This window comes from Pinus tabuliformis, chromosome 3_2 (genome assembly GCF_031772625.1).
Source record: "Pinus tabuliformis cultivar Carrire ecotype Pingquan chromosome 3_2, CPIR1, whole genome shotgun sequence".
NCBI lineage: Eukaryota > Viridiplantae > Streptophyta > Pinopsida > Pinales > Pinaceae > Pinus > Pinus tabuliformis.
In genome coordinates, this window is record NC_142302.1 from 564,211 (window position 1) to 587,670 (window position 23,460).

General features: G+C 37.2%; 1 protein-coding gene across 1 annotated transcript in view; it reads right to left on the reverse strand.

Annotated features, from left to right (window-relative positions):
• LOC149179509 (uncharacterized) overlaps nucleotides 1-23,460 on the reverse strand; it is an 89,004-nt gene that overhangs the window by 34,901 nt on the left and 30,643 nt on the right. The gene's annotated exons all lie outside the window — the stretch shown is intronic.

Consider the following 23,460-nt stretch of genomic DNA (forward strand, 5'->3'; position numbering starts at 1 on the left):
CCATTCGAAATTCCCTTCGATCAGTAAAATATCCCATCAACCCCAAGGACATGAAGAGTCTATATGATTCCTTGTTCCTACGGAACCCCCTATATTGGTGAGACTGGACGCTCTATTAATCAAAGGATTAATGAGCACACGGTTGACCTAAAACATGGGAGAACCAAGTCCTCTGCACTGGCGGAACATGCGGAGAAGACTAAACATCATGTATGCATTGAGGAAGCCCGAGTGATTGCTAAGGTTGCGCAATTTCATCATCGAAAATTTAGGGAAGCTATTGAGATTGAAAAAAGGCCTAGTAATATCAATAGGGACGATGACTAGAAGATCAATAGTTGTTGGATCCTTGCCCTTTCTTCCCAATCATATCTCCCCTCTTCAACGCCTCCCCCCTCTATTAATGACTTGAACTAAAATCTTTTTCCCCCTTTCCTTTTCTTTAAGATTACCCTTGTCTTAACTAACTCTACTGATGAATATTTCCCCTCCCCCACCCCCTTTTAAATAATAAGTTTTTATTCTCTTTAGATAACTTATTGAATAAGTTACATTAAAATGTTTCCCAAAACCATTATTAATAAAATATTACTATTATAATATTATAATAATAATTTAACAATGTTTAGTTATGATTTAAATATTATTGTAACAGTATTAATATTGACCCGGATTAATAAATATATTAGTATTATACATTGATAATACTATTAAGATTACCATTGGCTTAACTAACTAAAATGAATTTATGATTTAAATAGTAAGTTTATTACTACTATAATATCATGATATTTAATAATATTTAAGATTAATATAATATTAATATTATTTCGTATTAAAGAATACTATAAAACATTAATGATATACCTTAACAATATTATTATAATTCAAATTGCCTTTGTTATAACTAACTAAATGGGTTATTATTACCCATTATAAGATTATTATTTAAATTTATAACGATAAAAATATTACCACTATTATATAATGATAATAATTTAATAATATTTAGTATTATTAATTTTAATAGTATTATATCCACACTTTTAATTTATAACTTTTAACTCAAAAAAGTTATTTAAACCAAAAATTATTAAATGGAATTATAAAATATTAATGTTTGTTTGATAATAATATTATAACTAATAATTTTGACCAATCTAACCGTTTCTTTATGAATTATGACCTTAGTCTAGTTAAGTCTTATATAGTTGTTTTTCCAGTCAAACCTAATTGTTGGAAGATCTGCCATCCCTCTTTAACATGGAGCCATGATCTGATTTTTTTCAACTTGTCCTAACGATGAACCACACTGGTTGGTTCTAAACGCGTCGACAAAGATTTTATGATGTGATTTTTTCCGAAAATATTTCTATAAACTCAGATTATGGATCACAAAAGCTTAAATTGAAATGTTATAAGCATTCTCAACTTTTAAGTTAGCAAAACTAAGGTGATCTTGGAACACTTATCTTAATACTTTTCTAGCATAGAAATAAAATGATAAACAATATTGAATACTCTCTTACCTTCTTAAAGTCTAAATATCTATTTTGGTGGGATGATAATCGTCATTATCATCATCAATATTGTGCATTCAGTAAAAGTTAAAATAAATCTATATTATACACTATGTCAATAATAAGTACATATAATATTATTATATTTATATTATATACATTAATGTACATAATATTCTCAACCAGATTACAAGTTTTAAGTAAAAGCGTTGGAATAACATTATCCATTAAGTTATAGGCTTCTTCTTGCTTTTCTTATTTCAATTTATTGACTTTTCAAAATATTATGTAAAATAGATCTATATTAAATCGGACCTATCAAACTACCACATAAATCAAATATTTGAAGGTGCAAATCTCTTTTTTAAGTACAATGTCGCGACATTTTACATATTCCTATACTCATCTGTAAAACTCGTACTGAACTCGAAAACTACTCTGAATATGTATTATATATTTTCGCAATTTTTTATATGATAGCGATGAATATGGATTTAATTTCATTTAAATATATTAATTTATTTTGGTTCGTTTGATTTATAAGAGAATTGAATTCTTAATTTTATGTTTTAGTTAATATTTCATAATTAATGAACTAATGAATTTTGTTAGAATCGATCCTGGTCAGAGTTAATAAATGAGCCATCTTGATTACGGTGGGCTATTTATAACATGGTGGATTTTAAATTGGTATTGTAAGTAATTGGAATCTGGATAAAAAAATTTCAAGAAATGTTATTTTAATAGTGTTTAATCATATTTTTGATAATAGAATTGTAACTTGAACTTACAAAAATTTCTACCAAATTTTATCAAAATCTTACCGAAATTTCTATCATTTTCAAAACAAATTTAGAAGCCCTTTAAACTAAAACTAGAACATCTAAAACTGTTGTTTCCTCCTCTTCGAATAAGCAGTCACATCAAAATCATCCAAGCAATCCATGGGTCCATGTGTTTTACTGTGAAGTAAAGTGGACTAGAATGGGGCCTAGACGTGTAATGTAGCATGAACTGTTACGTGTCCCGTGCCCATATACTTACCCAGCCGATCTATTGGACGCATGTCTAGCTGAAAGCTGTTACGTGCCTCTCTTCCATTTACATACATGCCTGTCCAGCCGGGTGGTCGCATGGCTCTCTATCCTTAATTCGACTATTGGGTACCTATTTATACTATTTTTGGTTCATCCTACAACTTTCTCTCAGCCTGTCACACTGGGTCGTCTATATCCTACTTCATGCTACAAACTTTCAACTTTGCATACTTATCCAATATCGTCCCGGAATATAAGACCAGATTCTGCCAACCAGTCTCTTTGATAACCTATTATATATGGCATCTGGTTATTTTGATAACGGCTCGAGCGTAATTCGCTGAATGATTCGTGGTGCTCTTCACTCGGTTTATGCTCCAGGTACAGATCTTCATCATAGATTTTGGTTGTATATTCTAGGTGATTGTCAGAAGGATAGGCTCTAGTGACTGGACACTCTTATCATCGCTCGTCATTCCATAAATCTCCTGGAATTCGTATCTATGTTTGGCTCAAAATCTTGATTGAACAGGCTTTTCCCACCTAACCTTCCCTCTTTCCATTAATATTCGAGGTCCTTTGTATGTCAAACAATCTATTGGGATCCACATCTCTGACCAAGTAGTGTCAGGACTTTAATATGCACGGATTTCCTCTCTGATCTATCTGCTGAGTCAACCATGGTTCGAGCCACTTTGGAAGCTGAGTCTGCTCTTGCCAAACAGGCACCTTTATCTGCTGAGTCAGCCATGGTTCGAGCCACTTTGGAAGCTGAGTATGCATACCCCAAAAATACTTGAGGAGCACATCTGGGTTCTTTGGAGGAATACCCAACATTATAGCCATCTTTCTGAATTCTATGGTGTACTCCTGCACGCTTTGACCTGACATTTTCTTGAAGTAATGCCACCAGATCCACTGGTCTTCCACGTACCCAATGGGATAAAACTGTGACTTAATGAGGGTTTTAAAATCCTCCCACTTAGTCACTGGAGGTTCTCACTCCAACCTCAATGTTTCCATGTGTCTCTCCCACCAAGTCAATGCATGGCCCTCCAATTTCAACCACGTGAAAGAGATCTTCTACCCTTCCTCGATATGGTGGACACTAAAATAAACTTCCAATTGTTGCAACCAATGGTTTAGCTTCACGACACTTTTTCTTCCACTTAAAACAGGGAATGGTTCATGACACTTGAACTAGGTTGATCTTTACCAAGTTCTTTCTTCGACTGGTTGTTGGCGTCTTCCCAGTCTCCTGATCCCCCTTTGATTTTTCCTCTGCATTTGAACCTCCTTCTTCTACAAATATCCCTAGCTTATTTCTTAAGGCCTCCATAAGGAGGTTTACATTGTGGTTTATATCTACGACTTGTTCTTTGAGCCGCATAAACCTCACCTCTTTAGGATCACGAGGTTTGCTTACAGTTTCGTCGCCCATGATTAAGGTTCTACGATTTTCGGCCCCACTGATGTAGATCCCTGTAATATCCACAAAATACCCAAAGAAACCTACTCTAATACCAAATGATATGTAAAATTTTGTGGATATTCCACTGGACAAGTCCTCACAACATATCTGATAATATTATATTTAAAATTTGAGATTCTACACTATTACAGTTTTATTTAATTTCTAGATCTGTAAAATTAACTATAATTAGTGCATGCATGTAAAAGTAAATCAAGCAGAAAAGTAGAGAACGACAAAATAAGCTCACACACACTTAATACACAATATATGCTCTCTAGGAAACCCTTTTGGGAGAAAACCCAACTGGAAGGTGAGGTCGCTTCACTCTCTTTCTCTGTTTGGAAATATGGTTGCAGATACAAAGAAGTAATGCCTATGGCCTGTGGGCTGCTACAGTGCACATATCCTCTCTGTGTGCTCTACCTCCTATCTCTCTTAGCTATGTTTGCTCAGTTTTGGAACAAAATGTTCTCGAAAGAATGAAATGCCTCTTCCTTCTAGTGGCCTAGTTATAACACAACCCGATAGCCTACTAGTGGTTAAGTTTGAATACATCAACTCTTAACTAGAGTTATAAAATAGACTCTTCTAGAGTCTTTTACATCACAAACACATGGCTATCCCCTTTTCCATGAATAATGGGGGCTGACATGGCATCCTTCCAAACTATAGGTGTGAAAACAAAAAGGTCAACTTTTGAGTGGCATAACATTTGCATACGATCTCCAATTGACGCAATTCTTGCATCGTTATAAAGCTCTCTGTGTGTAGAATAGCATGAAAAGGTATTTCACTCTAGCAGCAAATTTTTACCCCAAAAAAACCTCATTTGATGCCCCAAAGTGCTCCTAGAAGGTTTCAGACCTCGTTTTGCCAAACTAGGTCCCGCCGGTAAAAACAGTCCCGTGAGCTGATTCCTCCACCTTTTCCATTCCAAATGCATCGATATGGATGAAAAACAATATAATGATCTAACTCAGATTAGGGCTGGAAGTCTCTGCTATAGATATTTGCATTTTAAAACATTTTCAACATTTTCACATTACATTCACCCCATATCATCATACGCAATTATGTAAGAGAACATTAGCAATAACAATGCAGTGAAACAATCATAGTCATGTCATGATATCTTTGTTATAGGTTTGTCATGATATCTCTGTCATAGACATGTCATGATATCTTTGTCATTGGGCTCAACATATCTCCTTCATATCTCTATCACAATATTTTCTCATCTCATAGATAAGAAGGCCCAAAGAGGTCGCTACCATACCCAAGAACTGAGGCCCATTAAATAGTTGTTACACCACAAGATTGAGGCCCATTATGGTGTTGCTACACCACAATAATGAGGTACAATTTCACAAACCAATAGGATTGAATGATCATTATATCATTGCCTATTAATTATAGGTATTTTTGTGCATTTGTTTGAGGCACACAAACCCTGTCATGTTTTACCCTATGAAATCTCGTCCATTTGGAGTATTCTTCAACAACAAAAATAAAGATGTGATTTTTTATTTATTTAATTGTATTAATGTCACTTATGAGTAAAAAAATACTCTCCAAGTAGAAACATTGTCTGGAAAATGTTGAAGACCTCAATTATTTGGTGTCAAGTGGCTCAAACCTTGACACCTGACCTCCTTTGTTGTATGGCTTCTTTCCTCCCTCCATTGTCTACAATTGCAAAGCAAAACCCTAGTGTAAGAGATGGGAAAAATAGAGTTTTTATAGGGAGGAGGGATTGGGATTAGTATATTTAGGTGAGGGGATGAAGGGGTTAGGGAGAAGATATGTGGGTAAGAAAAATTGGGGAGGTAGGGAGGTGTGTTAGGAAACTTAGGGAGGTGGAAAATGATAAAAATAGTGAAGGGATTGATGTAGGGAATTTAAACATAGTCCTAACCCTAAAACTTCCAAAAATGCAGTGTAGAAGCTAGGGTTAGGTCTAAGACTTAGGGAAATGAGTAAGGAGGGGCAAGGAAAGCTTAGGGGAGGTGATTTTAGTGTGGGGAAGAGGTAAAATGAGTAGGGAACTAGGTCTTACTATTTGCAAATCAAACAAGAGTGCTAAACCACAAAAACGTAGTGTGGATCCTAGAAGAGGGTTCCCCACTGAAAAGATGAAATAAATGCTGATAGGAGGTGGAAAGAGCTTTAACTTACTTTAATAGGCTGCTGGAACCTTCATTGGCCACATAAAAACCCTGGAGATGTATTCTTTGCCTCTAGAAGTGAAAACGTAGAAAACTGCCAAAAATGCAGCGTGGTTGGTTGAAAAGGCAGCGTGGAGCTTTAGAGGGGGTGCCAATCACCTTTTGAGAGTGTCATCTGATGCTTACTACACTAATATGGCCTTTTCTAGTAAATTAGTGCTCAACGCCAATGGAATGAGTGAAAGAAATGCTTGTATGGTCTCTTCTAAGAGTTGAATTCACTTTTTTGCATATGTCATGACATGACATCATCCTTCATTTTAAAACCAAAAGTGAGGTGTTTTGCAGAAATAACTTTATGAACTGAAGTAGTACCTTTACCTTTATTACATATGCCTCCAAAGATGCTAACTCCCTTATGTTTGGACTCGAGACCATAAACATGGCTTTTTTAGCTTAAAACTGACATAATGATGACAATTACAAGTGATGACCTAGACCAAGACCTCTATGATTATTTGACTGATCCATGACCTGTAACACTTGAAAAATGACATGACCATGATGAATAATGATAACCATGAATGCTTAAGGGAGTAGAACTGACCTAGAAACACTAATCAATGATCAAAGTTTTTTATTTGAAGACCTACTGAAACCATAAAAAAGGGTGGCCTGGGTGCACGCAATATGGACAGCCTCGCAAATCTGTCAGAAATTTCTTAAATATTAGGCCAAATTTCTCCCTCTACTTCTCCAGGCGTATCAGTCATTTACTGTTAAACTGACAACCTCATGGGTTCTCCCCTGACCACCCCAATCCTTGTTGTTGGCGCAATTTATAAACATAGAGCCCTTATTCTCCATCGGAACTGTAATTCCAAAGGATTTACACAAAAACACTATCGACACTTTAATAAATGGGGAAGCTGCGTTTTCAATGCAAAATACACTATCGGCAGGGATTTTGTTCCAAAGGAACAAAATACACTATCGGCAAGGATTTTGTTCCAAAGGAACAAAATACACTATCGGCGCTTTTAATATTTCACGAAGAATTATATCGGTGTTATAAATTCTTATTACACTATCGGCCCCTTTCAATGCTCCTTCTCCTAATGCAATAACACGTGGTGTTATCGGAGATCACAATCGACGACTCCACTGTTCCAAAGGCCTGACTCTTCCCACTCCCACCTTGCGATGTGATAACAATCGCGGACCCGACAACTTATTAAAGTCTCCCTATAGTGTTTCGGCTCCGATAGTGTCGCGCTATCGGAGTTTGGCGTTTTCAATGCTCTTCCGCTCCACTTGAGGTCTTGCGATGCGATATTGGTTCGGACCTGATATGGGTATGAACCAAATCTAATAGAATTTCAGTTCCAAAACTATACTCCGGCTAAGTGAATTTTTCGATTTCTCTGTGTTAAATAGAGTTTTATCTGTGGGACTTATCAATGCATTTAAGAAGCCTGCGCTCAACAATATGAAGGGAAAACTCCCCAACATGTCTAATATTAAGAGTTAATTGAAAAGCAATAATTGAATCCCCATTAATACACATGGAACCACATAGAACCAGGACTGATACATTTATAAAATACCAATTAACAGAGAGTTAATAATCAGATGCAGAGAGAGATTTTTTCTTCAAATGATAATGCTTCCGGCCCGACTCTAACTTTGAGCCTCTCGCCATTTTATTTATAATCAATATAAAGCCTTATCAGCCACTATCCTTTACAAAAGCATGCTTTTACATAGAGTGATTTAAAGCGTAAAGCTTGTTACAACTTATCCATAAGCGAATATTTTAGCATGATTTATTCCTAATTCTATTCTTATCTTAAACTATGAAAGCATGAAAATTGCTGGCTAAAGGACCCCACTCCCTTGCCTGTAGATTTTTTTTAGATTTTTTGGAATATTTTTGAAGACTTTTTTCCTCTAAGTCACATGCTCCTACATCAGACTCCTGAGGACAAAATCCTTCATGGGCTCCTGTCCATGAGCTCATCTACAAAACTACCCAGTTTCTGTAGCATGTCTTCTGTAACCCAAGTAGCTTCAGCGGTCAGCTGATCCTTCCACTTTACCAAATACTGGAAGTACTCTTGTCCCCTTGTTTTCTTAAACACCTTCTTGTCCATAATTCTTTCTGGCTACAAATTATTTGCTGTGGGTAACTGTTTTACCCAATCAATCTCTTGGGTCTCTTGATCTTGTGCTGTATCATCTGCATTTTCACCTTCATACTTGTATAGGTCTGCAACATTGAAAATTGGTGATATTCCAACATCAAGGGGTAACTCAATCTCATATGCATTTGAAAAAAACTTTCTTAACACTCTGCATGGTCCAATTTTCTTGAACTTCAATTTATTATACTCCCTCTTTCGAAATCTCTCCTTTCTTAGATGTGCTAAACCCAAATCCCCAAATTCAAATTTCACCTCTCTTCTCCTCATATCTGCTCTAGTTTTGTACTTGATGTTACTATCATGCGCTGTTGTTTCACTTGTTCATTTATTGCTTACATTTCTGAAGCAAAATCTTCACCCTCTGCACTTCTCATCTCTTCTTTTCCCAAGTTCCTTAACTTAGATACTCCTCTTGGATGCATTCCATAAACAATATGGAATGGACTCTGTCCTATACTCCTATTAGGTGAGTCATTATATGCATACTCAGCTTGTGCCAATACTTGATCCCATTGCTTTGGATGTTCTGCAGTAAGGCTCCTTAAAAGATTTCCTAAACTCCTGTTCACCACTTCAGTCTGTCCATCAGTTTGTGGATGATAGGCAGAACTGAAACTTAATTTAGTTCCCAATTTCTTCCATAGTGTCCTCTAGAAATGTCCAACAAATTTGGAATCCCTGTCTGAGACAATACTTTTGGGCAACCCATGCAATTTTACAATCTCCTTAAAAAACAAATTTGTAGGTTTTAACCCCGTACATAAATTACCTACATACGAATTCTAAAACACAGAAAATAAACAATGCGAGAGCATAACACATAAAACACATATACACAGAGATTTTCCCTTGGATCCCAAAACCGAGACTACCAGCTTGATTTTTCATTATGTTCCTTTCAATGTTATAATACATATTTATACATGCCGAAACATCCAATACCATGGACCGAAAACCATCGCATCCAAAAAACATTTGTGAAATTTATGCACAAAACCATAGGTGGGTCCGCCCAACCTAACATAGGGTCCAAAAATAAAATTTTCCACGGTGCTTCCCCGGACCCCATAAAGTGGGGTTACGGGTACACCTCAAACCCCCTGTGACCACCCCCGCTACACAATCGGCGCAATGAAGGGGGGCTCCGCCCCCCTCTAACCCCCCGGTTAACTACGTGGGCTAGTCATGGAAAGAATATAACACAACCCAACATTCTCCCACTTGTTGTTTTCTTTCCACAGGGGGCCACAAGAGAGCTTAGTCATTTTTCCAGCCCTGAAATGCCCATTGTCTCTCTACACCAAGAGAACTTCTCAGAGCTCTCATATTTTTTCAATGCATCTGTAATATTCTTCAAAGTGTCCACCTTTACCAGCAACACCTTTTTGTCTTCTATCATATCCCTCACAAAGTGATATTGAACATCAATGTGCTTTGTCTTTGAATGATATGCAGGGTTCTTTGCCAAGAAAATTGCACTTTGGCTGTCACAGTCTATCCTTATAGCTTCCTATACTAATCCCATACTTGAACACAATCTCTGCAACCAAACTGCTTCCTTGCTTGCATGAGTGGTTGCCATGTATTCTGCCTCTATAGTTGATAGTGCCACTACATATTGTTTCTTACTCATCCAACTGACTGCACCTCCAAATAGGTTAAACACATACCCACTTGTAGATCTTCTCTGATCCAGATCTCCAGCCCAGTCTGCATCAACAAAGCCACGAATATCCAACACTCTGTCCAATCTTGGCCTTCCTTGGTAGCACAAACCATAAATACTGGTGCCACGCAAATACCTGAAAACCCGCTTCACTGTTGTCCAATGCTCCTTCCCTGGTTTTAACATAAACCTGCTCAATACTCCCACTGCATGTGCAATGTCTGGTCTAGTACAGACCATTGCATACATTAGGCTACCGACTGCACTTGCATATGGAACACGGGACATGTCCTCTTCCTCTTCTTGTGTCTTGGGACACTGTTCAGCAGATAACTTCACACCTGCAGGAATAGGAACCCTCACCGATTTACTATCCTGCATATTAAACCTCTGCAATATTGTCTCGACATACTTCCTCTGATTTAACCATAGCTTCCTCTTTGCCCGATCTCTTTTATTTTCCATGCCCAAAATATAGTTTGCAGCACCAAGATCTTTCGTTTCGAATTTGGAGGACAATTGGGTCTTCAAATCCTAGATAACTTCTTTGTCATTTCCAACCAGCAACATATCATCCACATACAAGACCAGAGAAATAACGCGGTCACCAATAAATTTAAAATACACACAGTGATCTGATTTATTTCTGGTGAAGCCAAGTCCCCGTATAAATGTATCAAATTTCTGATACCACATCCTTGGTGACTGTTTTAACCCATACAGAGACTTCTTTAACTTGCATACCAGTTCTTTCTTACCCTTCACCACAAAACCTTCAGGTTGCTTCATGTAGATCTCGTCTTCCAAATCCTTGTGAAGAAATGATGTCTTCACATCCATCTGTTCTACCTCAAAATCAAAAGCAGCAACAACAGATAAAAGTAATCTAATAGAAGTTACCTTGGCAACATGAGAAAAAATAGCATCAAAATCAATTCCAGGCACCTAGGAATAACCTTTTGCTACCAACCGAGCTTTGTATTTCTCCACCTTTCCTTCTGCATTTGTCTTCTTCTTGAACACCCATTTGCTGCTAATGGGTTTCCTTCCAGCCGGCAACTCCACCAGATCCCAAGCCTCATTTTTGTGCAAAGATGCCATTTCATCCACCATGGCCTCATTCTAGAGTTTGCCATCCTCTGAATCTACTGCTTCCTTCACAGTTCTGGGATCATTGTCAGTAATAGATAAAGCAAAATTTGAACAGAAAGCAAATGGACTATACCTTTCTGGCTGCCTTCTTTCTCGAACTGATCTTCTCACACCCAGAGTTTGTGGCGCTTCATCTTCTGATTCCTCCTCTGCTGTAGAGTCTGATTCTTCCTCCTTAAGCTCAAACTCTATCTTCTCAGGTTCCTTTGGTTGGAATTCATGTTTAATAACATCTTTTACCTCTCTAAACACCACATCTCAGTTGTACACAACCTTCCGTGTGACTGGGTTCCAAAGCTTATAACCCTTTAAACCATCCTTATACCCAATAAAGATGCACTTTTCAGATTTAATATCCAACTTGGTTCTTTTCTCCTTTGGAACATGTACATATGCATCACATCCAAATACCCTCAGATGTGAAAGAGAGGGTTTCTTACCAGTCCATACCTCTTGTGGAGTCTTATCCTCCAACACTGATGAAGCTGACCTATTGACTAGGTAACATGCAGTATCCACTGCCTCTACCTAGAATTCCTGTCCTAACCCGGCACCACTGAGCATGCTTCTTGCCCTTTCCATCAACGTCATCTTCATTATTTCTGCAACTCCATTTTGCTTAGGTGTATATGGAGTAGTCTTTTGCCATGCTATACTACACTTCTTACATAATTCTTCAAATTCCTTGCTGCAAAACTCTCCACCATTATCTGTCCTCAGCACCTTTATCTTCTTCTCTGTTTGATTTTCCACGAGAGCCTTAAATTCCTTAAACCTGTCAAAGACTTCAGATTTCTTCTTAAGGAAATATATCCATGTATTCCTTGAGAAGTCATCTATAAATGATACATAGTACACAGACTTACCCAGTGATGGAACCTTCACAGGTCCAAACACATCACTGTGCACAAGCTCTAATATCTGTTTCGCCCTCTTACTACCAGAGGGGAAACTCACCCGATTCTGCTTCCCATATACACAATTTTCACAGAAATCAAAATCAAAAGAGCTATTACTCATACCTTCTACCATACCTTTACCATGAAGTATTCGAAGGCTCTTCCCTCCAATATGTCCAAGCCTTTGATGCCACAACATGGTCTTCTCTCCAGATACCACTTGATTTTCTGCTCCACTTTCAGGAACCACAGAACTGTTGCACCCATCAATAATAGTGCTACCTTGCAGCTTGTACAGAGTTCCAATCCGAATTCCCCGCATCAATACTAGTGCTCCCCAAACCATTTTGCAGGTATCCTTCTTGAACACTGTTTTACACCTGCATCATCCAACTTGCTTACAGAAATCAGATTTCTGACCAATGTAGGAATATGCAGAATAACCGGAAGTGTTCTAACCCTTCCACCTTGCAACTTCAACTTTACTTTTCCGTGACCAATGATTCTAGCCTTCCTATCATCCCCTAAGAAGACATCACCACCATCATATTTCTCATACTCACAGAACCACTTTCTATGGGGAGTGAAGTAAAAGGATGCACCTGAGTAAATCAACCATGCCTCATGATCTACATGTGTACTTGAAGAAGCCAAGTACACATCCCCACCTTCATTTGTGGTGGTTTTCGCCTCTGCAGAAGGAGCCTCATCAGATCCCTTTCCTTTGTCAGGAACTTTAGATTTACAGTTCCTTTTAAAGTGGCCTTCCTTTCCGCATTTCCAGCACACCACCTTTATAGGTTTTCCCGGAGATTTAGATCTCCCACTTGATGACTTATTTTTGTTTCTAATTTGGGACTGTCCTCGTACAGACAAAGCATCACCATTCTGGCTCTCCATATTTTTCCGTCTCATATCCTCCGTCAGCAAGGCTGAGACTATTTCATCAAACTGCAAGGCAGTTGCATTGCTACCTATTGCAATAACCAGACTATCCCACGAATCTGGTAGAGAACACAACAAACTGATGCACTTATCTTCATATGAAATTTTAATATCAACAAATGCTAATTGGCTTACCACAGTATTAAATGCATTTATATGCTTTGTCGCCAAGTCTCCATCTTTCATCCTAAGGTTATACAACTTTTTCCGCAGGAACAATTTATTCACCAGAGACTTAGATTGGTACAAAGTCCCTAACTTGTCCCACAAAGCCTTCGCCGTAGCTTCCCCTGATACATTCAACAATACTGAATCTGAGACACACAATTGTATTGTGCTCTTTGCCTTCTGATCCAACTTCTTCCATTCTTCATCAGACACTCCCGTTGGTTTAGTACCCGGATCTACCGCGATCCACTGATCTTTATCCACCAACAGATCCTCCATCTTGAGTTTCCACAACTCAAAAATCTGACCATTAAATTTCTCGATCTCTATCTTTCCACTACTCGCCATCTTCTTTCACCACCAGAATCGATCTCGCAGATCTCCCACTGAACAGGGTCTACCACAGGCCCGAGCGAAACCCCTCAGCAACAAAGGCATCCCCTTGAAGCCAAAAATGCTCTGATACCAAATGTAGGTTTTAACCCCGTACAGAAATTCCCTGCATACGAATTCTAAAACACAGAAAATATACAATGCGAGAGTATAACACATAAAACACATATACACAGAGATTTCCCCTGGATCCCGAAACTGGGACTATCAGCTTGAATTTTCATTATGTTCCTTTCAATGTTATAATACATATTTATACATGCCGAAGCATCCAATACCATGGACCGAAAACCATCGCGTCCAAAAAACATGTGCGAAAATCATGCACAAAACCATAGGTGGGTCCACCCAACCTAACATAGGGTCCAAAACCAAAATTTTCCGGGGTGCTACCCCGAACCCCATAAATTGGGGTTACGGGTACACCTCAAACCCCCTGTGACCACCCCCCGCTACACAATCGGCGCAATGAAGGCTAACCCCCCAGTTAACTACGTGGGTTAGTCATGGAAAGAATATAACACAACCCAACAAAATTAGCAATGTGAGAAGCATCACTAGTTTTATAACATGGAATAGAGTGTGCCATTTTTGAAAATCTATCCACTATAACAAAAATTGAATCATTACCTATTTGAGGCTTTGATAAGCCCAACACAAGATCCATACTTACCATATCCCGAGGCCTATCTGGAATTGGTAATGGGATATACAAACTTGTGTTTTGGCTCCTTCCCTTTGCATATTGACAGATTTTGCAAGTTCTCACATACTTCTCCACTTCATATTTCATTTTCGGCCAGAAATAAAATATGTTCAACTGTTCAAAGGTCTTCTCTATGCCAAAATGTCCTACAAGTCCTCCACTATGCTTTTCTTTGATTAAATTCTCCCTCATTGAACAGTTTGGTATGTACAACTGATTTTTCTTAAACAACAGTCCATCTTGTAAGAAGTAATCCAACCATCTACTCCTATCCGTAAAAACATGATTTTTACAATCCTCAAATGCCTCTTTAAAACCTGAATAAGTCTCATGCAATTCCTTAAGAAAATCAAAACCCAACACTTGGATTTGACTCTCTTGAGGCAATACATTTCTCCTACTTAAGGCATCTACAACTTTGTTTGACTGCCCATTTATATGCTTCAAAACAAAATGGAAGCCTTAAAGATACTCTACCCATTTAGCATGTTTCTGGTCGAGCTTTGGCTGCTGCATTATAAACTGTAGTGCATGCTTATTTGAATAAAGGATAAATTCTTTTGACATTAAATAATGCCTCCGATTTTTTAATGACTGTACAACTGCGTAGAACTCCTTGTCATAAGAAGAATACTTTCTTTTTGAATCATTCAACTTTTCACTAAAATAGGCTATTGGTCTATCTTCCTGGCTTAAAACACCTCCAATTTCTTCTCCACTGGCATCACACTTTACTTGAAAAGGCTTGTTAAAATCAGGCAAAATCAAAATAGGCTTTTCAGTGATTTTCTTCTTCAACAGCTGAAAATTATTTTCTGCTTCAGCAGTCCATCTAAATGGCTATTTATCCTTCTTTATGGTCTCAATAATAGGTGCATTAATCTTACTAAAATTCTTGATGAATTTTCTATAAAAGCTAGCAAGACCATGAAAACTCCTTACCTCAAAAACGCTCTTGGGTGAAGGCCACTCCATGATTGCCTTGATCTTCTTTGGATCCATCTTCAGCCCCTCAACAGAAATAACAAAACCCAAGTACACTAGCTCTTCTTTCATGAATGAACACTCCTTCAAATTCAACAATAATTTCTCTTGTTGCAGCCTTTGTAAGACATAATTCAAATGCCTCATATGCTCCTCCTTAGACCTGCTATAAACTAATATATCATCCAGATATACTATTACAAACTTACCAATGAACTCTTTAAAACCTTCATTCATTAGTCTCATAAATGTACTTGGTGCATTTTAGAACCCAAAAGGCATTATTCTCCACTCATATAGTCCCTCATTTGTCTTAAATGCAGTTTTTCACTCATCCCCTTCTCTTATTCTTATCTGATGATACCCACTTTTAAGATCTAGTTTTGAAAAATACTCTGCTCCACTCAAGCAATCCATTAAATCTTCAATTCTAGGCAAAGGAAATATTACCTGATTGTGATTTTATTAATGGCTCTTGAATCTGTACACATTCTCCAGCCTCCATCTTTCTTTGGACTCAGCACTGTTGGCACTGCACAAGGACTCAAGCTTTCTCTGATCAGCCCTTTGTCAAGAAATTCTTGCACCTTCATTGTAACTTCTTCATTTTCTGTAGGAGTCATTCTGTAAGCTGCTTTGTTAGGTAGACTTGCTCGAGGTATCAAATCTATATGATGGTTGATTCTTCTAATGGGTGGTAATTCATTAGGCAAATCATCAACAATAATATCACAATATTTCTCCAACATTTCTTGAATTTCAATGGATAAATTAGAAACTTTAGTAGAAGTAATTATTTCGGCTTGCAAATTACAACAAAATTTACCTCATTTACTTCAATCTGCTTCAAGTATTCCTTTCCTCCAAGTAACAGAGTTTTTGGATCAATCTTCTTTCCTAGTACATCTTCTTCTTGCAGAGGCAGCAACGTATGATTGACACCATCCTTCCCAAACTTATAGGTGTTTCTTTTTCCATCATGCATGGCCCCTCTGAGATATTGCCAAGGTCTTCGAAGCAATATGTGACACACATCCATTGGCATCACATCACATACGATTTTATCTTTATACTTGCCCACTTGAAATTCCACTTCACGCCGTTCATTTACCAACAGTTGATGTCCCTTTTGCAACCATGACACCTTGTAAGGTTTTGGATGTTTCATTGTCTTCAGCTTCAATTTCTCCACCACTTCTGTAGATACCAAATTATCAGTGCTGCCATTATCAATGATCATTTGGCGACATTTCCCTTGGACTTTACACATTGTCATGAATAAAGTCTTTCTTTGTGATGGTTCAACTATCTCCTTTGCTGGCTTGAGCAAAACTTTATTAACTACCAAAGATTCTCCTCTCTCTGGTATATTTTCTTCTTCTGTCACTGTTGCTGTTGGTGGTTCTCCCTCAACTTGAGAAACAATGGCATTTCTCTGATTTGTTTCTGCATTATCTAGGCACTCAAAAGCTCTGTGTCCTATCTTGTTACATCTTTAACATCTTATTTCTCTGCCTCTTCCTCTGCCTCCTCTTCCTCTAGAAAAACTCCCTCTGCCTCTTGCATCACCTCTTGTGGATGCATGCTGGGTTGAGCTGCTGCTAGCTCCATCTTTAGGTGTTGTAGATATTCCTCTATCACCTTGACTTCTCCTTCCTCGAAAAGTACCTCTCCCTCTGGCAAACTGCTTTCTCATGAGTTTTTCTTCAGCTTTCAGTGCTATCTGATAAGCTTCCTCTACTATTTTATGAGATATTAGACTTATTTAATCTTGAATGTCCATCCTAAGGCCATTCACATATCTAGCCACCTTCTCATCTATATCCCGGGCTTCTCTAGCTCTTATGCTTACCTTATAGAATTCCTCTATGTATTCTTTTACTGTCAAAGACCTCTGTCTAAGATTCTGCATCTGTTTGAACAAGGTTTTCTGATAATTACTTGGTAGAAACTTACCTCTTAGCTTTGCTACCATCCTACTCCAATTCTTGATTGGTTTCTTGCCAAGTCTCTTCCTTTCTGCCTACACACCATCCCACCAAAGCACTGCATGGCCTTTTAACTTGGTGACACCAAACTTGACTTTCTTCTCATCTTCTGTTTCTTCATAATCGAAGAATTTCTCCATGCCATTAATCCAGTCTATTAATTCTTTTGGATTCAGTCCTCCTTCATATATTGATACTTCGGTCTTTGGCATGGATGTGGATCTTAACATTGACTGAAAGAACCTCATCTTAGGAGTAACTGCTACAACTTCCTCCTCTGCAGCTTCAACCTTAGGTCCACTAACATCTCCATCATCTATGTTCTTGCCTGTTGTTAATGCATCCAATCTAGCTTGCATCTGTTGCACAACTTCCATTACTTCAGCATTTGCAACAGGTTGTCCTCTTCCACCACGTCCTCATCCTCTTCCAAATCTGAAAGCCATAGTAACTTTCTTTCTCCTGTTTCTGAGATTCAATCCGATGTCAGTTGGCTACTCTGATACCACTAACGGTGGCCTGGGTGTAGGCAATATGGACAGCCTCGCAAATCTGTCAGAAATTTCTTCAATATCAGGGCAAATTTCTCCCTCTACTTCTCCAGGTGTATCATTCATTTATTTTAAACTGACAGCCTCATGGGTTCTCCCCTGATCACCCCAATCCTTGATATTGGCGCAATTTGTAAACACAGAGCCCTTATTCTCTATCAGAACTATAATTCCAAAGGATTTACACAAAAACACTATCGACGCTTTAATAAATGGGGAAACTGCATTTTCAACACAAAATACACTATCGGCAGGGATTTTGTTCCAAAGGCACAAAATACACTATCGGCGCTTTTAATCACAGTCACGGCTTATAAACAGGCTTTGTGTAAATTCCGAAGAATTACACTATCGGCACGGTAATATTCAAAGTATTGCGTTATACGCAATATACACTATCGGCCCCTTTCAATGCTCCTTCTCCAATGCGATAACACGTGGTGTTATCAAAGATCGCAATCGGCGACTCCACTATTCCAAAGGCCTGACTCTTCCCGCTCCCACCTTATGATGCGAACAATCGTGGACCCGATAACTTATTAAAGTCTCCCTATAGCGTTTCAGCTCCGGTAGTGTCACGCTAACGGAGTTTGGCGCTTTCAATGGTCTTCTGCTCCACTTGAGGTCCTGCGATGTGATATTGGTTCAGACCTGATATAGGTATGAACCAAATCTAATAGAATTTCAGTTCCAAAACTATACTCCGGCTAAGTGAATTTTTCAATTTCTCTGTGTAAAACAGAGTTTTATCTGCGGGACTTGACAATGCATTTAAGAAGCCTGCGCTCACCGATATGAAGGGAAAACTCCCCAACAGATCTAATATTAAGAGTTAATTAAAAAACAACAATTGAATCTCCATTAATACACGCGGAACCACACAGAACCAGGACTGATACGTATATAAAATACCAATTAATAGAGAGTCAATAATCAGATGCAAAGAGAGATTTTTTCTTCAAATGATAATTCTTCGGGCCTGACTCTAACTCTGAGCCTCTCATCATTTTATTTATAATAAATAGATAAAGCCTTCTCGGCCATTATCCTTTACAAAAGCATGCTTTTACATAGAGTGATTTAAAGTGTAAAGCTTGTTACAACTTATCCATAAGCGAATATTTTAGCATGATTTATTCCTAATTCTATTCTGATCTTAAACTAGGAAAGCATGGAAATTGCTAGCTAAAGGACCCCACTCCCTTGACTATAGATTTTTTTTGGATTTTTTGGAATATGCTTGAAGACTTTTTTCGTCTAAGTCACATACTCCTGCATTGAAAAACTTGACCTGGGACGCTAACAAAAACTTTGAAATAGCACATTTGATCACTGGTGACTGGCAGGACTAACAAACACTAACAGGTTCTTCAATCCCAAGCTTCTGGTGGTTTCTTAAGCCTTCAGGAAAGAATCTGCTCTCTGTAATATTTCACCCAACAAGCCTCTCTTAAAGGATTCCTCAACTCGTGCTCTGATTTGATCCAATGACATAGATCACTTTTCTCTTCTTTCATCTCTGCACTCTTCCATAATAGCTCTAGATACTTCCTTCTCTACATATGTCTTTGCTCTCAATGATGCTTATACTCAACATTCCTCTAATAGGGTTCTTCTTTCCTACAGTTGACGCTACCCAAGAGAGGGATTTATTCATGTGTTTTATCTTTTGAACTCATCCAAAAGTTCCCTCATTGTATTTTTCATTACCTATTCAATGGCCAACCTCCTACCTCTTCTTGAGGTTCCATGCATCCCATACCTTGGACAATGCAACCCATTTTGTTCCTTTAAATTTTTTTCCTATCTTTCTTGTTGTTAGAAACTAAGAACACATGAGCATGTCCGTTTCTAGTTTGATAAATTTATTGCATAGTAAGCCCATTTAAGACCACTTTAGCCAACCCATGCCTCCCATTTAAAACATTCATTCCCTTAAACAATGTCCTACCTCAAGCAATGGAATATGTGTCCCTCTCTCATCCATTTAATAATTACAACTATTTAAAATGAGAGAAATATTAACCAGGGGATATCACAATGCCTAGGATACTATACCTTTTTTAATTAAATCTCTTATAAGGATTTATTTTCTTTAATGGGAATCTAATCCCCTAGGTATCTAGTAAAATCCTTCAACTTTGTTCTAATAGCCTTTCCTCAAGATGAGGTGTTATTGCCTATCACACCTCTCTCACCTTTTATCCACTTACCTTTTAGGCCTAGCAATGAACACTTCCTTGAGGTCAACTTAACCAAGGAGACTAGTAATTGTTGGTTCTCTAACATCTCCTTATTAGGAATAACCCATCTAAGAGCATACAATAGGGAAAGTTTTTGCTTTGTCCAAGCGAATCTTGAGGCTTTGCAAGTATGATACATTCAAATTAATCCAAGTAAAGCTAAGTTGTAATTAAATAATCAAAAGCAATTTAACCTCTTGCCCAAAAAGGAAAAAAAAAATCTTAGCTTCAACAATATCCATCAAATACCTTATATCCATATCTAGTCATCATTTGAAATATTGAAGGAAGGATCATGTGATCTCTCTAACACCCAACCATTAACTCTGTACACAAAATATAAGATACGAGACCTTAGATTACCCTTTAATCTCTTACCTAAATAATATAATTAATTTTCTTTATAATAATAAATAAAAGTGAAGGTGTAGATCAATTGGTTTGTGTGGGGTTTTGTCCCCATTATGTCATTGATTGAAATCATGTGGAGGCGTTGAGGGTGAAAGCCACTTTTGGGGAATAAAACTAAATCATTTTTCCATCCAACATTGAAGTTGGATAATAATTTACATTATTTCAGTTACTTAATAATAATTTTATATGAATACAATGATGAAAATTATATTTTTTCCTTAATATTTATTAAACAAAATTTAAGGTTGGATAGTAATTTACATTATTTGAGTAATTTATTTTTGGAAAGTAAATGTGATAGTTATTGAAGTTATATTATTGCACTGTTTGTGGTTACTTCTCGAGGTTAAAACATAACTATAATAACAAAACTTAAAAAATATTACATAGTTTTGGAGCGTAGAAAAGCATTTTAATATGGATAAATAGGAGAGAACAATCACAATGTTAATGATGATATCAATGAGATTTAATATCAAATGGAAGGTATGAGCTAGCTCATATTTTGATTTAATATTAATGTCTACCCATATGATTCACTTTCCTTGGAGTATCAATCAATACCTTTAATCTTTCTTATTATTTTCCTAAGATTTACTTTAAGAGTGATTAATAGCATTGAGTAGTTAGAGAAATATAACATGCATTTATTTGATAAAATTTATGTATTATATTCATTACAACAAAAGAAATCTCTATCTATACTCATCTCTTCATCACTAAGTGAGGCTCTATTAGCCATTCCTCCTACTCAACCAATGGAGGCACGGACTCCCCCAAAACATGAGAATTCCATAGAAGCTCTATCTCCACCACCAATGTATTATAAAATGCACAAATGGGATTTTCCTCCACCACATTCCAAGCCTTAGGAGGCTCATGGCAAACATAAAAGGGTAGTAGGAGCCTTGACACCAATGATCAAAGAGGTTCCAACTCTTGCAAAGCATAAACATTTGAAGAAGAGTAGTGATCAAAAACATCCTCAAGCTCCTTCTTTGGGCCCCTTATTGAGATTTTCCACTCATCCACAACGTACCTACCCCTCCCCCCACAACACCCCCAAAAACCACCCACCCCAACCCGCCAACCATATTTTTTTGACGTGTTTTTTTTTTTTGGCCTTGTTAATACATGATTTAATAATGAGTAAGATCTTTGATATCCCTCCCTATATCTCATTCATTAACCATTTTATAGCCACGGATAAACTCATGAATGTTTTTCCTTGTGATTGTATAATGACGAGTAATGAGATTCAAAGTCATTATTTGGATGGTACTTGTGCTTTCTTCTACCATGTACCTATACTAACACTTCTATGGATATGGGGTTCATTGTTCTCAAGGAGTAGTACTAATGAGGACATATCCTTTAAATGTTACTAAATGTTTTTTATGTTATTATTCAAAATTAAAGTGAGGGTTTTGTGATGTTATGGGAGTAAATTTCATGCATTACTCTAGGGTTAGATTACTAGAATTAGATGGGCACATATCTCCTCTGGCTCACGTGCAACAATAGTTGGATATACAAAAATATCCAATGTCGAATCACTTACAAGCATGGAGGCCTTACCTCACATGCAACCTCTACAAGAGCCCTTTCCACTCTTTTATTTTATTATCATTTTATTGTGTCTTAAGTAAAATTTTTTAAGGGAGTTTGGTTTATTGTAGAGGAATATGAGGCTCATGGACCCCATACTATGGTTGGTATAGATAATGGCAACGACCATCTGTTAATATAAGTTTGCTTTGTGGTCGGTAGATATAATATAGTGTAGATTTGGAAAAAAAGAAAGTATTTTTTAATGTCGCCTTTTATCAACCATCATGATCAATAAATCAATCACCTATTTAAAAAATCACTTTTAAAGTGATTGATTAAAAATGGACAACCATGGTTAACAAGTAAAAATAGTTGACCATGGAGCTCAACGTGGACAACTTGGTTGACCACTTTTAAAAGTGGTTGATATATGTTGATTGACAACATTTTCTCTCTTTAAAAATTGATGATATCAATCAATGCATATGAACCAGTTTTAATTATGTGGTTGTGTTAGTTGGTGATATATGTGAATGGAAATGATTAATACATTTATGAAGTAAAATATCAAAAATGTTATAATGAAATATATATGATATTTTAGTCTAGTTCACCATGTTAGAATATGGTTTTCCATGGTTGAAAATGTTTGACCACGTTCATTTATATGATGGGCACCCAAATTGGCATCTTTTTAGCCCCCATTCAACTAATGTTTTAGTAATTTTTATCATTTTCATACTATCTGAACACCTATTGTCCCATACTGATGCATTTTTTTATCAAGATACAATTATCTTATGACCATGTCACTTTAATATTCATTTGTATATTTATGAAACAAATTTTCTTTTTATTCTAACTAGTGAGAATTACTTCAGGAAGGTTCATGCATATACTCTTGATGCAATACTAAAGAACAATTGTTGCAACACCCATTTTTGTTGTTGCGATACTTTCAAGTTGTAGCAACACACTTGCGTCATTGCAACACGACTAGGATGAAAGTGTTGCAACTCTAATCACCACAATGTCTCTAGTACCTCACTACTACAACATGATGAAGGTGCAAGTGCTACAACCCCAACCACTCCAACACAACCAAAGTGCAAGTGTTGCAACTCTAGCTCTTGTAACACGACAGATTTTGGTGATGCAACATGAGTGGTGTTAGTATTGCAACACATTATAGTAATATGAAAAAGTGAAGTAATGCAACTCTATTGATGCAACATGAGAAAGTCAATGTTGTAAACCCAATGTTGTAACACACCGAAGTATGATGTTCCAACACCTCAGAAGTTGACCATTAAGGATAATCATTGTAAATCAAGGATATTTGGTACAATGTAGCACTAGTTAACCTCCAACAAAATAGTTTTCATCAACATTTTTCTCAT